Source organism: Hyperoodon ampullatus (genome assembly GCF_949752795.1).
Source record: "Hyperoodon ampullatus genome assembly, chromosome: 13".
NCBI lineage: Eukaryota > Metazoa > Chordata > Mammalia > Artiodactyla > Ziphiidae > Hyperoodon > Hyperoodon ampullatus.
In genome coordinates this window covers 55,655,603-55,674,425 of record NC_136926.1, presented here as the reverse complement: position 1 = coordinate 55,674,425, position 18,823 = coordinate 55,655,603, and positions in this window count along the sequence as shown.

Sequence of the window (18,823 nt, the reverse complement as noted above, 5' to 3'; positions counted from 1 at the left end):
AATGTCTACCTGCTTCCTCCTGTATTAAAGATATCATTCCCAGCAGAATGTTTGCAAGAAGGAGAGACTGAGGGCCATGAGCCAATCAGATCATTTGACTTCTTATATGAGCTGCTCGTTTCACTCAGAAGTAAGAAAAAAATGGGTTCTCATTCTACAACCAATGAGCTGGACAAACTTGGACATATAACTTAATTTTTCTGTGCTCATTCGCCCCATCTTTAAAATGTGGCAGTATAAGAGATAATCATCAAAACCCTTCCAATTTTATAAAATACTGGTAATTAATATATATTTGAAAACACACTAGAAATTGAATATGCAATTTAGGATAATCAATTGCATTCAGAATTTTACATGCAGGAGTATTTCATTTCACTTTGTACTTCTGCATATAAGAATATATTCCAAAAATTATATATCTCAATATGCTTTCTTTATAATAAAATCGTTTGACATATGTGTGTAGACCCTTGTAGTGTGCAACTGTTCCCCATCAATGTTTCATTCAGATGTTCACAGCCACTCAAGGAGGAAGGTAGGTGTGTACAATGTCCCTCTTGAAGATGAGAACACATAATGTTTGAGAGTTTGAATGAGCTCATGTTTGTGAATGCATTTGTCTTCCTCAGGACTCAATCATTACTGTAATGCATTGAATAGTGCCCTCACAAAAATTCACACACATTTAGAAGTTCACAATGTGATCTCATTTGGAAATAGAGATTTTGCAGGTGTAATTATTTCAGTAAAGAAGAGGTCACACTGGGTAAGGGTGGGCTTCTAAATCTAATTACTACTACCTTATAAGAAGAGGAAAGAACACACAGGTGCACAGACACACAGGGAAGAAGACAATGTGATTACAGAGGCAGAGATTGGAGTCATGCAGCCACAAGCTAAGGAACCCCTTGGATTTCCAGCTTCCATCAGAAGGTAGGAAGAGGCAAGGAAGGATCCTTTCCTAGAAGCCTTCAGAGAGGGCATGCCCTGCTGACACCTTGATTTCAGACTTCTGGCCTCCAGAGCACTGAGAGAATAAAGTTTTGTTGGTTGAAGCCACTCAGCTTATGGTATTTTGTGACAGCAACAAAAGGAAATTAATACAACTACTAAGAGGCAGGGGTCTTTGCCCACATTTTCTGATGACATAAGCCTAGACTAGTGTGGGAGCAATTGAGACAACTCAAGTGAATGGACTTAAAGAATTTATTTTTTCTTTCCACAACCACTTGTGCAGGTAATTGATGTGACCTAATTTACATTTTCCAAAAGGTCATGCAACAACAAGAGAACAAAGCTGCAGACCAGAGAGAAGACTACATAGTAATCCAGGAAGAAGATGATTGTGGATGGATCCAGCTGGGTAATGCTGGAGGTGACAAGAAGTGTGGGACACTGGCTTTCACAACATGCTGGTGATAATACTGGGGTTGAGTAAACTGCAATCATAGAAGGCTGGATTTAGAGAGAGGGACGCTAGTGATGGAGACTTTGTGGGGGTGAAGTCATTGGTGCTGGTTTTGACAATGGATTAGATGCTTGAGGCAAGGTGAAAGAAAGATCATTTGAAATGCAGAAAACAGAAAATGAGAAGCCAAACATTTTTTATATGCTTCTAAGATAGTCCCTGAGTGTGGCTAGGGGCTGTATGTCACCACCCCCTCAACACCATAAGGGCAGACACCATGTCCCAGCCATCTTCATGTTCCTAGTGCTTGGCACAGTGCTGGTGGTGAAGAACTCAGGAAGTGCTGTAGGACTAAATTATTAGAATTATTAGAACACCATCTAATTCTGATTAAAATGATTTCTAAAGGAGTTTCCACTAAAATTAGTTCATGGTGTGCCAGTGTATTAACACTCATGATGTAATTGGAAATAGACAAGAACACTGTTCTTTACACACACACACACACACTCATACACACTTAGCCAGTGATTCTGCATTTGAGAAAAGCACAGTAAAATGACACATAACTGACCCAAAGTGAATGGAAGGAGGGAAGGAGGCAGTGTGATAGTCTGTGACCCAAGGCACAGGAATTCTGCTGTCAACAGGAGATTTTATGACAGAAAAAGAGGTTGAAAGCTACTTTCTACATAAGTAGTATGTTTATGTATTATTCACAGTAGCAAATAATTGCAAAATATCAACATTTCATTTTCCTCTTAAGAGCTTCTTTTGATTAGTGACCTAATTAACCATTAAGAAGAAAAGGTTTTTTAAGTGTAAATATGAAAAGAGGGAGTGTTTCCTAGCAGCAATTTGTGATCTTAAAATGTCACAGGCAGGCACATCACGGAGGTGCTACCAACCGGCACTTTTCAAAATATGACTCTGTGTCAGGAGCGTGTGGTGTGGATGTGTTTGGTTTTTTTTGTCTTTATTCTGAAACAAGCAATGCAAATATAGATATGGTTGCCCAAGAGATTTCCTTCCCTTTTTGAAAACCCTTCAACGTTTTCTCTGAGAGCCTAGGAAAGGTTGTTTTTAATCTATTTAATTTGAGGCTGTATTCTCCACAGTTAGTGACACATTTTCTCTTTCACTTCATGAGTATATATGGAAAAAAATGCAAAACTGCCACACAGAGGCACACACACAGCACATATATACTTCCTTACCTATACAACAAATGTACAACTAAACACATACATACAATGCACACACATGCAACACACACTTACAATGCAACACACACAAGCATGCACACTATACACAACAAACATGAACATACACAAAATATACGTGTATACAACATGCACAAATTTATATGCTCCCACATACATAACATATTCATACTTTCATATACTAATACAAACATAACATACACATGCATATAATCACATGGAATAATATTTACATATGAATTTTAAAGGCATCTCCCTAAAACCTTATTCCATACATCAAGGTGTGACACCTTCTGAGAGATCTCAGCTGGAAACATTTCTGAAACAGCCTTTCTCACAGTTGACAGTAACCTGACCTTTCATTACAGCTGCCCGCAGGAACCAGGGATGAGCAAGATGCATAAAATGCGAAAACACAAACAAGCAGCATCTATAACCATGCAGCTTTCTTTTAAAAAGGTCTAAGTCAGTTTTCAATATATTCTACCTGTCTTCCACCCAATAATGAGATAATGAATTTACATTATTAGAAACAAAAATGTTGTAACAACTTCTCTTTTGGAGGTGATGATCAAAATCAGAGTCTAGAAAACACACCATATTGCTCAAATTAACATAAAGTATATTATAAATTTTATTACAGTGAGAAATGTATAAAATCTTAGCAATTAGTTAAGATTCATCTAGACCTAGTCTCCAAATGCTTTTTGCATGCACAAGCGTGCACGCACGCGCACACACACACACACACACACACACACCGTCTTTGTAAATAAACCTTTCAAGACCAAGTGTTTGTTATTTTCTCTTCTTTTTCTTTTCCCTCTGAATGACCAAGCATAAATGGCAAGTGCTAATAAGTTTTGGTGAATAAATAGATCTGTTTTTAAGAATATGAATTCAGATTTAATTAAAGCAGTGAATTGTAGCAGTTATTGAGAACCTACTACATGCCAGGCACTGTACAAGGCCTTATTAGGTAGCAAAGGTAAGAAAACCCCTCATTTCCAGGAACCTCCAGACCAGTGGGAGAGACACACATCACAATGACTTGAGATCAGTGCTCTGATGAGGGAAGACACAGGTACTCCTAGAAAACAGAAGGGAAGTCTAACCAAACCCTGAGGTCAGGAGAGTCTTCCTTCATCCCAGGCCCCTCCTCACTCCCTAAACAGAGCTTTATTTCTAGAAACAGGCACTTGAAGGCCTGTGAATTGAGACAAGGACTGTCACACTGAAGGTGAGGAATCAGAAATACACACTAGGATGTTATAATGCCTGTAGAGGCTACAACTATCCATTTTAAACACATGCTTTGGGCAAATTCCCACAGGAAAAATAAACTGCTTAAGAAGCCTTTACAGATCTCAGATATTATTACAATCATCCAGTTGAATTCTGGGAAGTTAACTTGAATATGTTGGAATCAATAATTCTCCCCTATTTCTATTTCATATGTGTGCCCTTACCTTAGACATCCAGCTCTCAGTAAGGGCCCCAGATGCTGACAGCCTTTTGTATGTCTATGTGGCTATGTACCTGCATTTGCACATGTATGTTTGTATGCATGTGAATGTGCACACACATGGGTATGTGTGTGTGTAGGCATATGCTCCAGCTCTTTGCTCATGACCATTTGGCTCCAACATGCGTCTTGAATGTCTAAGCAAGTCTCATTCCAGAAGTCACTGCACTTGCTCTGCTTCAGATTCTGACACTTCAAAGGTCAGATAAAGTAGCTTGTGTCAAGCCTGCTCAGTGAAGAATGATCTCTAGAAAAAGCAGGAGAAAATATCTCTATGAGGTTGAGTATATGAGCATCCAAAAGGACTGAGGCCATGCATTCCAGTTCTGAGCAGGGGACCAGCCTTCCAATTCTTGGGAAAAAGAACTATTCTTTCCAGTACTGTTAGCAGTTGACCAATTTTATCTAGTCTAGTGCTATTAATAGTCTAGTGCTATTCCTTTACTTTTCAGCTTAAGTTCTCACATGATCCCTCAGCCCGTGGACTCCCTAACCATGTGGACGAGGATAGTATTGTCAACTACCCTACTAACAAGGTGGAGATTGTGTGTTTGACCATATCTCTTGTTCCTAATGACAACTCCTTACTCAACCCCTGAAGAAACATTGTTAGAGAATTTAGGTGTATGTCTGAGTGACAACGGTGATAAGAGAAAAGCCTCAGTGGCTGGTCCTGTAAGGTTATTTATGATAGCAGGTTTTTGCAAGCAGCATTAGTTGAACTCCTTGACATGTTCAGTTCTGACTTTTACACTGGAGGAGGTTTTCTCTTTCTCTGAATTTTAAGTAAGAAACAAAAACTAGTAAGGATACATAGACATTCTTTCCCCTAAATATTGTATATAGTTTTGAGAATGGAAATTCCAGTGTACACATAACCGGTCTCATCATTTCATATTTCTAAGCTCTTGAAAAGATTTGGTAATCCATGATATGAGAATGATATTATTAATAGTACTATTGGAAGGAGGTGTACAGAAGGAGTATAACACAAGATGTCAAGGCTTCAGGGTAAAGATAGGAAAACAAGAGGGAAAATGTCAGATGTATGTATTAGCAATTCTCTGGGTTCTATCTCTTAAGGAAAAAGGAAACTTATGTTTAATCATTTGTGAAAGAAAAGAATTAAAAGAAACAAGGTCCTTGGCCCAATAGTCTCGTATCTTCAGCATCCACAGAGCTCTGTTAGAAGCCAGTGACAGTCCCTGTGTGGAAAAGATAACGTCACTATCCAGAAAGGACCAGCAATGGCTGATTTTTCACACATGCTCCAGACTCCTATGACTAGACAACAACCAAGCAGACTGTGCAGAAGAAAGACTGGCCAGTCATGAAGCAGAGACTGATTTTCTCCTTTACAGCCTAAAGGCAGATGAAATTATCCTTACATAATAAGCATCCAGGAATTCTGTACCAGTTGCCTGAGCCCCAATCAGTCTTTTCTCATGGTTGTGGTACCTTTTAGTCTGATTTCCAGTCTCAACCTCTTTTGGTTCCTGAGAAAAGCCAGGTGACTCCCCTGAACCCCTGGCCTTTAGCAAGTGAAGGACCACGCCCTCACTAAAGGCCCTTTTTTCATCCCATCAGCAATGACTAAACTACCTCTTATTTTTATATTCTATCAGTTCCTGTAGAATATATGCCAATTCCTAGGTGTGTTTCTCCAAAACTCATCTCTCCAAAGATCTTTAAGTATAAATTCCAGTGATAAGTAAGCTCACCAATTGTTAATTTAAAATTTATGAAAGTGAGACTTTTTTTTTTTTTTTTTTTTGCAGTACAATGGGCTTCTCACTGTTGTGGCCTCTCCCGTTGCGGAGCACAGGCTCCGGACGCACAGGCTCAGCGGCCATGGCTCACGGGCCCAGCCGCTCCACGGCATGTGGGATCCTCCCAGACCGGGGCACGAACCCGTGTCCCCTGCATCAGCAGGCGGACTCTCAACCACTGCGCCACCAGGGAAGCCCTGAAAGTGAGACATTTAAAACAACAGTTCCTGTGGAAAAGATTCCCAAAGCAAACTCATTCTTGGAATAAAATAGAACACCTATCTTTCTGGAGTGATACTGTTTGTATCTTGTTTGAAGACAGAGTGAAATATGTTGATTCTAAGTCATACCTTCTTATCTCTAAGAAGTTTGTCCAAGAGGCCAAAGTAGCTGAGAGACTAACAATGAAGAAAAAGATAAATCCAAGGAAAAGGCACTGAATTCCATTTTGCAAGGGGTGCATTTATTTGGGCAATGCAGTCACCGTCTTTTCTGCTCTATCTACAGAATTTTCTCCAGATCTGTCTACTTCTCTTTACCTCTGCTGAAGCTCAGTTTAGCCTCCATCACCTCTCAGCTGGACAGCACCAAGACCCTTCCTACTGATCCCCCTCTTGAATACTATCCTTTCTCTATAGCAACAGTTACTTAAAATTATGTCACATTCATGCCTGAACCTCACTAATGACTTCCTGTTTTCCTTAGAATGAAATCCTACTCCATATCCATGTTGGTGGCCTCTCAGGTCTCAGATGAGCAACTCTCTGCCTTTTCTATTATTCTATTCTCCCTGGCCTTGTTTATATTTTTTTCAATTCAATGCTTTAGTTCCATGCTTGAGCCTTGCACTTGCTATTCTTTCTGCCTGAACTTAACCTTTCTGGCTCCTTGGTACCATGGAAGTTTTAGTTCAAATGTTATCTCTTCAGGGAAGCCTTCTCTTTTTTTTTTTTTTTTTTTTTTTTTTTTTGTGTGTGTGTGGTACGTGGGCTTCTCACTCTTGTGGCCTCTCCCGTTGTGGAGCACAGGCTCTGGATGTGCAGGCTCAGCAGCCATGGCTCACGGGCCCAGCCTTTCCGTGGCATGTGGGATCTTCCCGGACTGGGGCATGAACCTGTGTCCCCTGAATCGGCAGGCTGACTCTCAACCACACTACGACACCAAGGAAGCCCCAGGGAAGCCTTCTCTGATCACCCATTTAATTGTCACTCTACCTGTGACATAGTCGTATAGACTGTGTCATTATAGCACCCATGCTATTTAGAATTGTGAGTACACAGACAATGGGGATTACCCAATGGCATTATCTCTGTAGATATTTAATGAAATCTGATTTGAATTTCTATCATTGGATTATAACTTTATTAGTTTAACTATTAATCTTTGATATTCCATCTGCATCTAAGGTTGTTCTAATCACATAATCCCATGGGAAAACATTGAGTTATTTGGAGAGATTTTAAAACACAATGTTTTCCAATAAAAACTTCTAGTATGCTATCAAAGCACATGGCCTTCACTAGGCAAAGAATAACATGATTGTGAGCATAGAATGGACCAGGTTCCCAGCAATATGCCATAAAAACTTGCCACTCCACTGATATGTGACCTTTGTAGCTTGTAGCTTTTAAAATCATATTCTTACCCAGTGCTGCATGTCACTCTCATTAAAATAACAATTAACCCTATACACTGCTGAGTGGCATTAGTATCTTTACAAGGAACACACATGATTTCATTTCATGCAAAATGAATATAAAAGGTCACGCAAATAACTCAACTATTTTCTTTCTATAGGTCACCATATGAGCTGGAAGAAAACCAGCACAACTTAACTCATAGAAACATAAGCCAACTCCTTCATAAGGAAGATAAAGGTGGAGGAAATAGAGGCAGGGAAATTTTACCTGTAGAGTGGCATGTAAAAGATGCAGAAATGTGTACCAGAAACCAATTGGTGGATCGAAATTTCAACCTGTGCATGGGTGACAATTTAAACATCTGCAGACTGGATGGGTTTATTCTGCTCCTTTATTAAACTCAGACTAGCAGCTTTGGGTCATTTGCTTTTGCATTAATTACTTTATATTAATGCAATAACTTCAAAACCACATATAGCCATTATGATTATCCAATTCACAAATAGGTATTTTTATTTTTAATAATGATAATAAAACCATCTGAATTTGAATATGTTAAAGTTAAGCTAACAAGTTCAAAAACAATTAGGAAGTCTTATGAATGGCAGAAAAAGAAATATTTTATTTATAAATAGTTGACATAAAACTCCATTGTGCAATCTCATTGTCATAAAGGTGCATAGACAGAGAAGTAATTATATTTTACAAACTTCTACCTTCTTTGAAAACACGTACTAGGCAGCATGATTGAAAACTTTGTCTTGATTTGGGTTCAAATTCAGAAATTGTCTTTTCGAAGTGGAGAACCATGGAAAATGTCTTCCAATACAAATAGAAGTTTTCTAACAGAGAGATCCCTAATATTCCTGTAGCATGTGTCTCTTGTGGAAATCATCCCCACAATTTAGCATCTGATTGAGATATTGTGCAGAGGAGTATCATTTGTCTGAGCATAGTTTGATGAATAGATTAAAATATTAATAAAATTGTATTGTTGGAAAGACCTTTGGGTTCATAGAGTGAAATTTTCCAGCTAATATGAAGTCCTTGTATGGCACAGAAAAATATGGTCATTTAATTCAGCTGTATTATTTCTAGTGAAGACATCATCATCACTTCTCACCTTATGTGGCTCTATGTAATAAAAATTCTTTTGTGTTGAGAATGGAAGTCTAATAGATTCCTGCAGTGCCCTCCTTCTACTCTCCTTGAGAGTGCTCACTCTATATACTCCTCTTCCACATGCAATAGTCAAAATATTTTGAGACATCTGTTTTCATGTAAACTTCTCAACCATTCCTCATAAGACAGAGTTTCTAGTTGCTTATTAAACTAGTTTCTAGTTCAATATCTTGCCTGGATTCATTTCTGATGGATTTGGTTTGTAACTAAAATGTGATATCTAGAATTAAGTGCAGTTCTTTAACCATGGTCTATTACTCTCTTGCTTTCAAGACACCATACTTCTATTAATGTAACTCAAATTTTGTTAGTCTTTAAATAATCACATACCTCATCATTGGCTCATATTATCTTGCAGTCAAACTGTCTTTTATTATTTTCCTAATTATCTCATGCAAATTTTGCAAATCTCTTCAACAGAATGTGATTGCTTTACTTGATGTAGAGTTTAAAGGAACCAAAATATGTTTTGCTTATCCATCCCACCTAGCAGAACCTCCTCTGATTTTCCACAAAATTCATTGGTCATTGTTGGGAGAGAGTTGAGAGGTAGAGAGAGTTAAATTATCAATTAATTAATAGAAGTAGTATGTGTTTTGTAGATACAGGTTTTAATTTCTAAGAACCTTGAAAGTATCAAATATGATACCAACACTGCCTGTACCACCTACTAAATATTGTTTGGTGGCTCTAAGTGTGGGTTAACAAACTACCTCCTGGAATAATGGCCAATTAATTAGATTCTTCCTGACACTACCAGTGATTATACTGGTAACCTTCAGATGCATTTGGATGGATTAAGAAAATATAATGATTAGCCTTATATAAGTGATTCTGTGTAGGAGGGTGGCCATGTGACTCTGGACACACATTCCTAACATTTTCTATATACCGCTTCCTAATCCTTTCTTTCAAAGCAGATAAGGACCTGTATTAAAATAAACTACACTTCAAACAGCCTAAGAAACAGCAACATACTTGCTCTGGATTGGCTATGAGTTACTTAAGTTACACCCGTTGGGTAGTAGAAAGAGTAGAAATATTCTCCAGTCTCTTTTATTTATATACTGACTTGGGGTGATAATGTTTTATTTTGATTTATTTTGAGTTTCAGCATTTCAACTAATTAAGACCAAAAGAGTCAAACATTTCCATTGGCTTTGCATTTGAGGACAGTTTCTTGAAAACCTGGCTTAAATCCAAAATAGGTTTCCCTCTCCCTAGGGGTGGGGTTTTAACACCACAGTTTTCTACTGCAACTCTGAAGTAAACCCATAATTCTCAGCAAGTTCACAAGGGTTCACATTCTATTAGAAAAGGAGAACAAAGAACAACATAATCAGAGACAAAAGATATGACCCAATACCATGAAGAAGGTTCATTAGAAACTAAAGACAAACCTAAGAAACATTCACCTGAGGAATGTTTTCATTCTCATAGAAAGGTCTATTCTGGATTCAGTGACTGATTTGTGGAGTGTCACAATGGCAGGAGTGAAATAACATACTTTTTTCACTGATGCTGCCACCCAAACAACCCAAATTTTAAATCTCTTTCTTTTTGAAATACATTTTTCTTCTCTCTTTCTCTGAACCATCATCAAGAGGCTTAATTAATGAATTAGTATTTGCAGAAATCTTTGATATTCCAAGATGAAAGGTTTTGCACAAGGGTAAAGCATCAGCGCCAGCAGTAAAATGTCTTCTTGATGACAGAATGCATGAAGGGTTAGGCTAGAATACATTTGACAACTGCAATTAAAGAGGTTTGATCCTGTTTTCCTGCTCTGTTTTTATCATGTACGTTATTCCGGAGGATATGAGGCTAACAGGAAAGGTAAACTCCCATTGGCCAGAAATTGTTGATATGTACACACACATATATATTCCCCAGTGGTTAAGGGAGGTGGAAAGTTTATGTGCAGCCTCTTTCTGGGGCAGTAAAATCTTCTTTTATTTCAAATTCTTTTTTTTACATCAGTTGCTATTACTCTGAAAAGCTCCTGGCATTTGGAAGGCAATAAGCAAGGCATAAAATCCACTCTTTCTTGAACAGGTCTCATTCCTAGGACTGCTTTTAAGCTGACTAGTTTACAGCAAAGAAGGAGACAGCTGGGTCTCCTGCAAAAGCTCTCAGGAAAAGCAGGACTGAAGGCCTGCTAACTAGCTGAATGCAGTACTTGGGCAATAGATAACTTACTGACTGGATCTGTGACTATTTTCTTACATGACCAAAATTCTTTGGGTCTGGAATATGATTAAATTCATAGAATTAATATAGGTTGTGGATAGAAGAAATATCTTTTAAGTTCCCATTTCATACAGAATACCTCTTTCTCGGTTTAGGCTCACCCAAATTCTTTCATTTGAGAAAATCCCAGTGCTACCTTCCTCTTAAGTTGGGTAGGGGTGGAAGTGAATGTAGAGTCAGGATATTTAGTGCCTTTTGCAGGTAATAAGTTCAGGGCCTTACCTAATAAAATAAAGATCTGTATGGCATCCTTGTATTGTAAAAGCCAAACCAAAACATACCTCATTGTATGTCCAACTGTCTGTAACAGGTACCACTGCACACCCACCTAGCAGCCTGCATCTCTCTTCATCCTCACTTAGAGAGAATGCTCATCTTCACCTCTAGGGGAGGCTGGATGGGTGAAGCTGACCTTATTAGTTTGATCCTGACATTGACTAAAATTCTGGCCCAGAAGATATGTATGGAAGTCAACTTTTGGGAATCTGTAGAGAATTTTATTGATGCTAATTATAAGTCTATGACAGGTCCAGACCTTGCAGTAACAAGACCAATTTCAGAACCACAGTGAAAAAAATTTATCTAAGAATAAAAGGAGCTCCGAGGTCAGAAATAATTTGGAAACTGGGTATAAATTTGGAATGATTGCCTACTTATACCTTAAATTGGGTTCTGTTCATACTTTTTGAATGATAACAGTACACAACTACTAACTGAAGATAGTGGCAGAATTATAAGCACTTGACAGCTCAAAGGTGTAATGTTTCTCAAATTAGTAAATACTTTAATCGAGAAAATGTTATTAAATTTGTGAAGTGAGTCACGGCAGGAGGCAGGATTTTATCCCTCCTTTCTTCTATCAGCTTCTGTGCAAGAATAATAAAGGTTACCTGCCAGTATTGGATTTGCAAGTATGACAAGGCAGCCTCCAACTCCATTCTTCTGGGCACAGGAACTGAGAAACATGATCCAGAATATTAGAGGTGAACTTACTAGAGAAGATCCAGGGAGGGGATTGAGGGCAAGGAGTAGCTGTTTTTTCAAGAAGGATTTAAGTTACCTTTCACAGGAGTATTAGTGAAGAAATTAACAGGAGATACATTGACAGAGCCACACAGGAAGCAGGACATGTAGTGAAGGACATGGCTGAGGTATCTCAGATATGGGCAGAGAAAGGCTCCTTCTTCTCACTCTAGAGTTTGTGATTGGCGCAAGACCAGTTTCCCGGTGCATTCTGTTGCCATCTGTAATCTGAAAATGTAATGTGGGTTGATTTTCTTTCTGTTAACTTAAATTGCTTCCTGCAATGTTACTTTTGATGATTGCAAGTGTGGCTATGCTATAGATAATTTCTGCATAAATGGATCGGCAGCTTACTAGCTTTAAAATACGTGTCCAGTCCCTCAAAAGCTTCTTTTAAACTCACAAAACAAATGGACTTGTTATGGATGAAGTCATATGGAGACAGGCAATTTCATTATGACACTGAATAGACACTATATCTATGTCTATGTGGTCCACAGCTTACATTGTTTAACACAAGAAATTTTAGTTTTGGACTATACCTCAAGGTAAAGAATCATCTAGGCAGGCTTTGGAGTTAATCCTCTACAAGGGCCAGGTTCCCTAATTCAATGCCTTGTTGATGGAAAATTCCTAAGTCCTACATTTTGAAGGATGTCAATCATTTGGGCTTCCACTTCTCTCCTTCACTCAAAATGGAACTGTCCATATGTGGAAGCTAAAGTGTGGTTTGTCTGAAAGTCCTTAGGTGCATGGTTGGCTTGAGGGGAGGGAGGGAGGGAGTGGTTCAGGAAATAGATAATGCTTGCCTTTCACAGTCTCAGTCACACCATCATCTTTCCAGACAGGAATAAACCACAGAATGTTTGCTATTTATAAGGTCACATGTAGAGCAAAATGGTAGTTGTCTCAATTTATTAAGCTTGGCAATTTGATAGAGTTTGAAGTAGGGTGTTTATTTATTTTAAACAAAGCCTCTGGTTACAGGCATTATCCTTCTATGAGTTTATTAACACATCAAAATTTTGAAGTAGGCAAAGCTGTCTTTCCATTCCACTCACCAATGTGTGTCCTTTTGCTAACTCTCAGATCTTTCCTATTTCAGTAGTTGTGTGACATTTTACTCTCTCCAGCTCATTCCCTCACTTGGTCATCTTTTCTCTCATTCTTTATTTGCCCACAATTTCTGGGACTGATAAAACATCAAGCATCACATCTGTCCTGTTGAGTTCACATTTTAAAGGAGAGGATGTCCAGGCTTACGAAAGAGGAGAGTAATTCAGGAGAGATACTCTCGGTGCCCCTGAAATCACATTCTAGTGTAGTTAATAAACTTTGTATAAAATTTGCTTCTTCACTTCAGGGTGTTTGCCTGCTTTTGGTTCATAACTTTTATCTCCTGTCTCATTATTGATGCATTCTGATAATCCTCAACAAAGAAAGTAAATTTACCTCACAGTATGAAGAAGGGGAAATATGAGCCCTCAAGATGATTGTTGCAAAAATTAGCAACCTCCTGCCAATTTCCTCGAGACCTAGACAAAGAGTTTAATTTGAAATTTTATGATGATCTGTATATTTTGGGTCCAAATTATAGACAGAAACTGAAGATTCTATCTCATTGTTGTCTGTATTCCCAATGAAATCACCTACTTGTCTCCTCTTAGGCATACACAGTTAACTCAATCATTAGTTTTGTTTTTTTCCAAGTACAATAATTATTAACTCATGGCTTTCTCTATTCCTTGTTAAATTCCAGATTCTTCTTATAGGCATTTATAGTCTCATATCAAAATCTGTGCCTCAAATGTTAGTGATTATCAAAGATTTCAGTTTTTAATATCCTAATACTATTTAAATAAGTGAATGCTTAAAGAACCACCTTGGGCTTTATGAAACCAGTTTTTCATTGTATATTTGGCAGTCTACAATGTTACATAGGGTATCTTGTATTAGAAAAACCAGATTTTCATTATTTCTTAATCTCTTTCTCACTCTCTCTCTCTCTCACACACACACTCACAAGCACATACACCTTTTAAAAAGTAAATAAAACATTTAACTAAATTTAAATAATTACCATAATCTATTTTTATTTATTTATTTATTTGGAAGTCACTCTTCATTTAAAACTTGGCTTTAAGTAGACACAGTAAACCTGAATGAAACAGGCTTCTGATAAGACCAGCCAAATAAAGTCAAGTAAATTTTAATTTTCTCAACAGACCTCAACATTTGAGCTTGGAATTTCTTAACTTGAGGCCAAGCTTAGTTCTGGTTTTAACAGAATTGATTTTATAACTATTTCAGTAAAGGTATTTTTCACAAATCTTAGGACAGGCCATCAGTCAGAATGAAAGTTTAAATTTATTGCCTGAAAGACATATCTCATTATCACTAATCAGTGTGTATTTTGGAATGAGAGCTATGATTCATTCATGTATGCAGGTGAACACGTGTATCTCTTATCTCATTATTCCTATTTTACTTAGGATCTTATGGGAACTAGAAATAATGGTTATATTCCTTACAATATTTACAATAACTATTATATCTATAGAATTAATCATCTTCAAAACAGTCTATAATTAATATACCCCTACTGCATTATGGAAGAACATGAGCCACAGTAAAGTTTAAGGTTTAGTTATTTAAACCTGGATGCTGGGCAAGTTATTTATTTCAGGTCACTGTATAATGTTAGGAACTTCATGCACAGTCAGACCCAGAGGAACCAGAGAAGCATAGTGGTTATCTTAGCATATTCCTTTGTGTTAGATAAGTATTTTGAATTTATCTCCAATTGAGGAGTATATTTACTAAGTGAAGATCCTGAGATAGAGGTTGAAGAAACAAAAATGTGAGTTCTACTCTTCAATAGAGACTGTCAATATAGGCATACAAAAATAAAAGAAAAAAAAAACAAATGAACAAATATAGAGCAATGTGATTACAACCATAAGAGAACTGTGCAAAGAAGCCACCCCACAATGATTATTCCCTGGAAAGTAAGAGAATGCTTCATTAAGAGTGTTATTTTTGTATTTAGTGCTCCAGGGTGTATGGGGTTGCTAGCTGAAGATGTGGATAAAGTGAATCTGGACAAAGAGAACAGCATGCCTGGATCCACAGAGGAACAAATAAAGGGGTCCATAGGACTGCAGAAGGGCAGAGGGGCTAGAGACAAGGTCTGAAAATGGGCAGGGAACAAGTCATGGAGGGCTGTCATGCTAAGAGTGTGAGATTTATTTTAATGGCAGTGGTGACAACTTGACCAGTTGGAAGGTGAGGATTCCTTGGTGAGGTACTGGTCATTGATGAGTCTGGATGCAAGAGTTAAAATGGTCCTGAGTTAGAAGGGTGTTTGTGGGTATAGACAGGAAGAGGTGGGCTCTAGAGATGATTAAGAGGGGCTTAGGGATTGATAGGAGAGTTTGGGTAACATATAATTTAACATCCAATCCAAGACACTTTGGAGAACCCATAGAATCTCTACCACTAATAATCATGCCAGAATGGCAGGTATAAACCAGGACTGTCCTGGGCCACCAAGAACATATGCTCACCTTAGGATAGTACAGGTCATACTTATAGGTCCTTGCCAGCCCCAGAACCAGGAGACTAGAAGAAAGCAGTCTTGACAATGCTGCTCAGGAAGATAAGAAGACTGACAGCAACTTCATACATTAATACTCATGGGAGCTTTTGCATTTTAAAAGACTCTATTTGAAGAACTATAATGCTTAACTCCATATAATCATTTCCTAATGTTTGCCTGGGCCTCAACTCAGATTCATTAAACCAGAGCTCTTAGGTGTGGAGCTTATGCATTAATATTTTAAAAACTTTTCCCAGATGTTTCTGACATGGAGCCAGTGTTAGGAATCACTGGATTAGAATACAAGATTCTTGGGAGAATTGTTCATTTCCTAAATATCTTTGTATCTGTTCAAGTTCTCAATACATCACCTTATGTTTAGTAGATTGTCAATATTTATTCAGTCATTTATTTTGGTAAACAAGGGATGGAATTCCTTTGAATTAATAAATAAGACTCATCTGTAACTGGCATATTAATCATGTGTATGCAAATTCTCGGTGCTAAGATATTGGAAAGAAAATTATTTTAAGTGGCTAAATAGACCTTTATATAATTTATTTACACAGTGAACTTATTTAGCAAACTCTTTTGCATTGATGGTACAAAGGCAAACTTCAGTCCCACCACCTTCTGAATTACCACAGTGTCTGTATCAGTGTGGATTCAAATTGATGAGTTTTACAGAGAAGATTGTTGAGCTGTCAAGACAAAACACTGATACTGGTAACGTAGTGTTTTTTTTTTAATCTCAGGGAGTAAATGAAGTTTTATTAGATGGTAGCTGATCTATCAGATATTTGTATTTCATATTGCTAATAACTCTTCATTAAAACATGTTTCATTATTAATTATATAGATGAGCATTCAGAGATCCAGTAAATTGTATCCTTATTATAATAAACATATTTAATTATGGAAGTTAGGTAGTAAAGCTCATTTTTATAAAGAAGTTTTATTAGTTGTGTTATATGGTTTAAAAACCATAGAAGCAGACCTCACAATGCATGAAGATTGTTTAAACATGCCAGAGTGTAAATTACTATACTGTGTGGTAACTGGTCTCAAATTTATAATTACCAATTTTTTTTTAATTTTACTTTATCTAGCATTAATCTTAAAGCATAATAAACTGGCCACTGGTATTGAATAAATGATAGGCATCATCCATTTTGTATCTGTTGTGCCAATACATCATGTGTGGTTATCTGTGGTTATATCTTGGCCTCATATTATTAAGCTGTGGTAAATCATCCCTGCCAAGAATGGGAATTGCATCAGGGCATGGCATTATACATGGTCAGCACCTCTTCTGAGAAATGGGCTCTTGAAGTGGCAATAACTGTACAGCTAATAGACTTGAAGTTTACTGTATGCATTATAATTTTGTGCTGGGGGAATGTCAACAGTTTTGAGCTATAGGAAAATGAGTCCCCATGAGGTTAAATGAGTGGCCCCAAATTACTCAGCAAAATTAGGCAAGCAGATAAGGACAAAATATGCAGAGGGAGGCAGCATTATGTACTGTGCTCAGGAGATTCAGAGAGACAAGGAATTAACCTTACTTCTGCTGCCTACAATCCTCTGAAAATGGTCAAGCTACCTCACCTCTGGGGTTTAGTTTTCTTATATGTAGAGTGGGCAAGTCCTATCTGGCTCACTGGCCTGCTGTCAGCAAAAGACTTACTACAGTGTCTGGCACCCACCCCCTCCAAAAAAAGAAAACCCTCAAAATGTGTTAATTTCCTCACTTTCCACTAAAAACTACATTTTTCAATTTGTGTTCCTATCTGCTTCCCACTAGATCTCAGCTGCTTCTCCTCATTTACCTGAGACTTTGTCCTAGGTTTATTATTTGTTCCTGAATGACATTCTTAAGACTGAGTTCTACTAGCAGTGTTTTGACATATTGGAAAGAGCTGCCTAGTGAGACTGAATATTGTCCACCTCTGAGGAGGTTCCCAGGATGATCTCACATACTTCTGAGAATATTAGAATAGAGACTCATAAATAAGTGAAAACTTTGAACTAGATGAGTTCTAACTTCCCTTCATATCTGAGATTCTATGGTAATGTGTCCTTGACACCTAGAGTAAGAGGGGGGCTTTGATAAAGTTTGGTCTGACCCACTAAGTTAAATCTCCTTGAGAACTGAAAGGATGTATTATTCACTGTATTTCCCATGGCTATAATCATGCCAGAGACATTGGCCCTGAGATGGAAGAAAATCTTCTTCTTTTATAACTGAGGGACCTCTGAGCCCTGGAGAGGTGGAGGGACTGGAGGGACTTTTCCTACAAACTTGCCAGCAGAACATGGAGCCATCATTTCATGCTTGTATGTAAAGGGCAAGCACAATGTTGAGTTATTCATTGGCTCTAGAGGTGCATGTCAAATATTTAAATTGCTATTTTTGTTTAGCTTAGTCTTATCCAGTCCTCAGTGCTCCATTCTTTGCCTCTGTTATGTGAGGGTTCACATAGTCTATGTGTATGAGAGGGCATTAAATATGTCTGTTGGCCTTCTTGGGAAGTGACATGTCAGTATCTTTCTTTGCTTTTTTTTTTTTCTTTTTTTTATGGCCAAAGTTTTTCTCATTTGATTTCAGTTTGTTGAGAAATTAAATTGTGGTTTCTCTCTCTCTTGAGATAGTATAAGCAAAGTGACAGAAAAATAAACAAGGAAAGTATCCTTTTTAAATGAAACTACATCACCTTTACCAAAATGCTATCTTTAGTTTCTATACAGTAAACTAAAGTATATTTTACCATAAACATTGAAGGTTTTTTTTTGTTGTTGTTTTTTCTGTTCTGGCTCCACAGAGGAGACACTCCCATTCTTAAGCCTTGGCTGTGAGTGGCTTGCTTCAGACTCAGCAGAAATAATTAGCAGGGATAAGTAGTCAACAAGAGGATTAGGCATTCAGAGGAGTAAGAATAACATCTGCAATGACATGATAAAAATGATACAGACCATTAAATCGTGTATATCAGGGCATAAACTGACCACCAGCTGAGGTCAGAAAGGAAACTCCCCTCGTGGTATAATATTGTACAATTAAGCAAATTTGGAGGTTTATGCCTTATTTTATTTTTATTTATTTATTTATTTGTTTGTTTGTTTTTGCGGTACGCGGGCCTCTCACTGTTGTGGCCTCTCCCGTTGTGGAGCACAGGCTCTGGACGCGCAGGCTTAGCAGCCA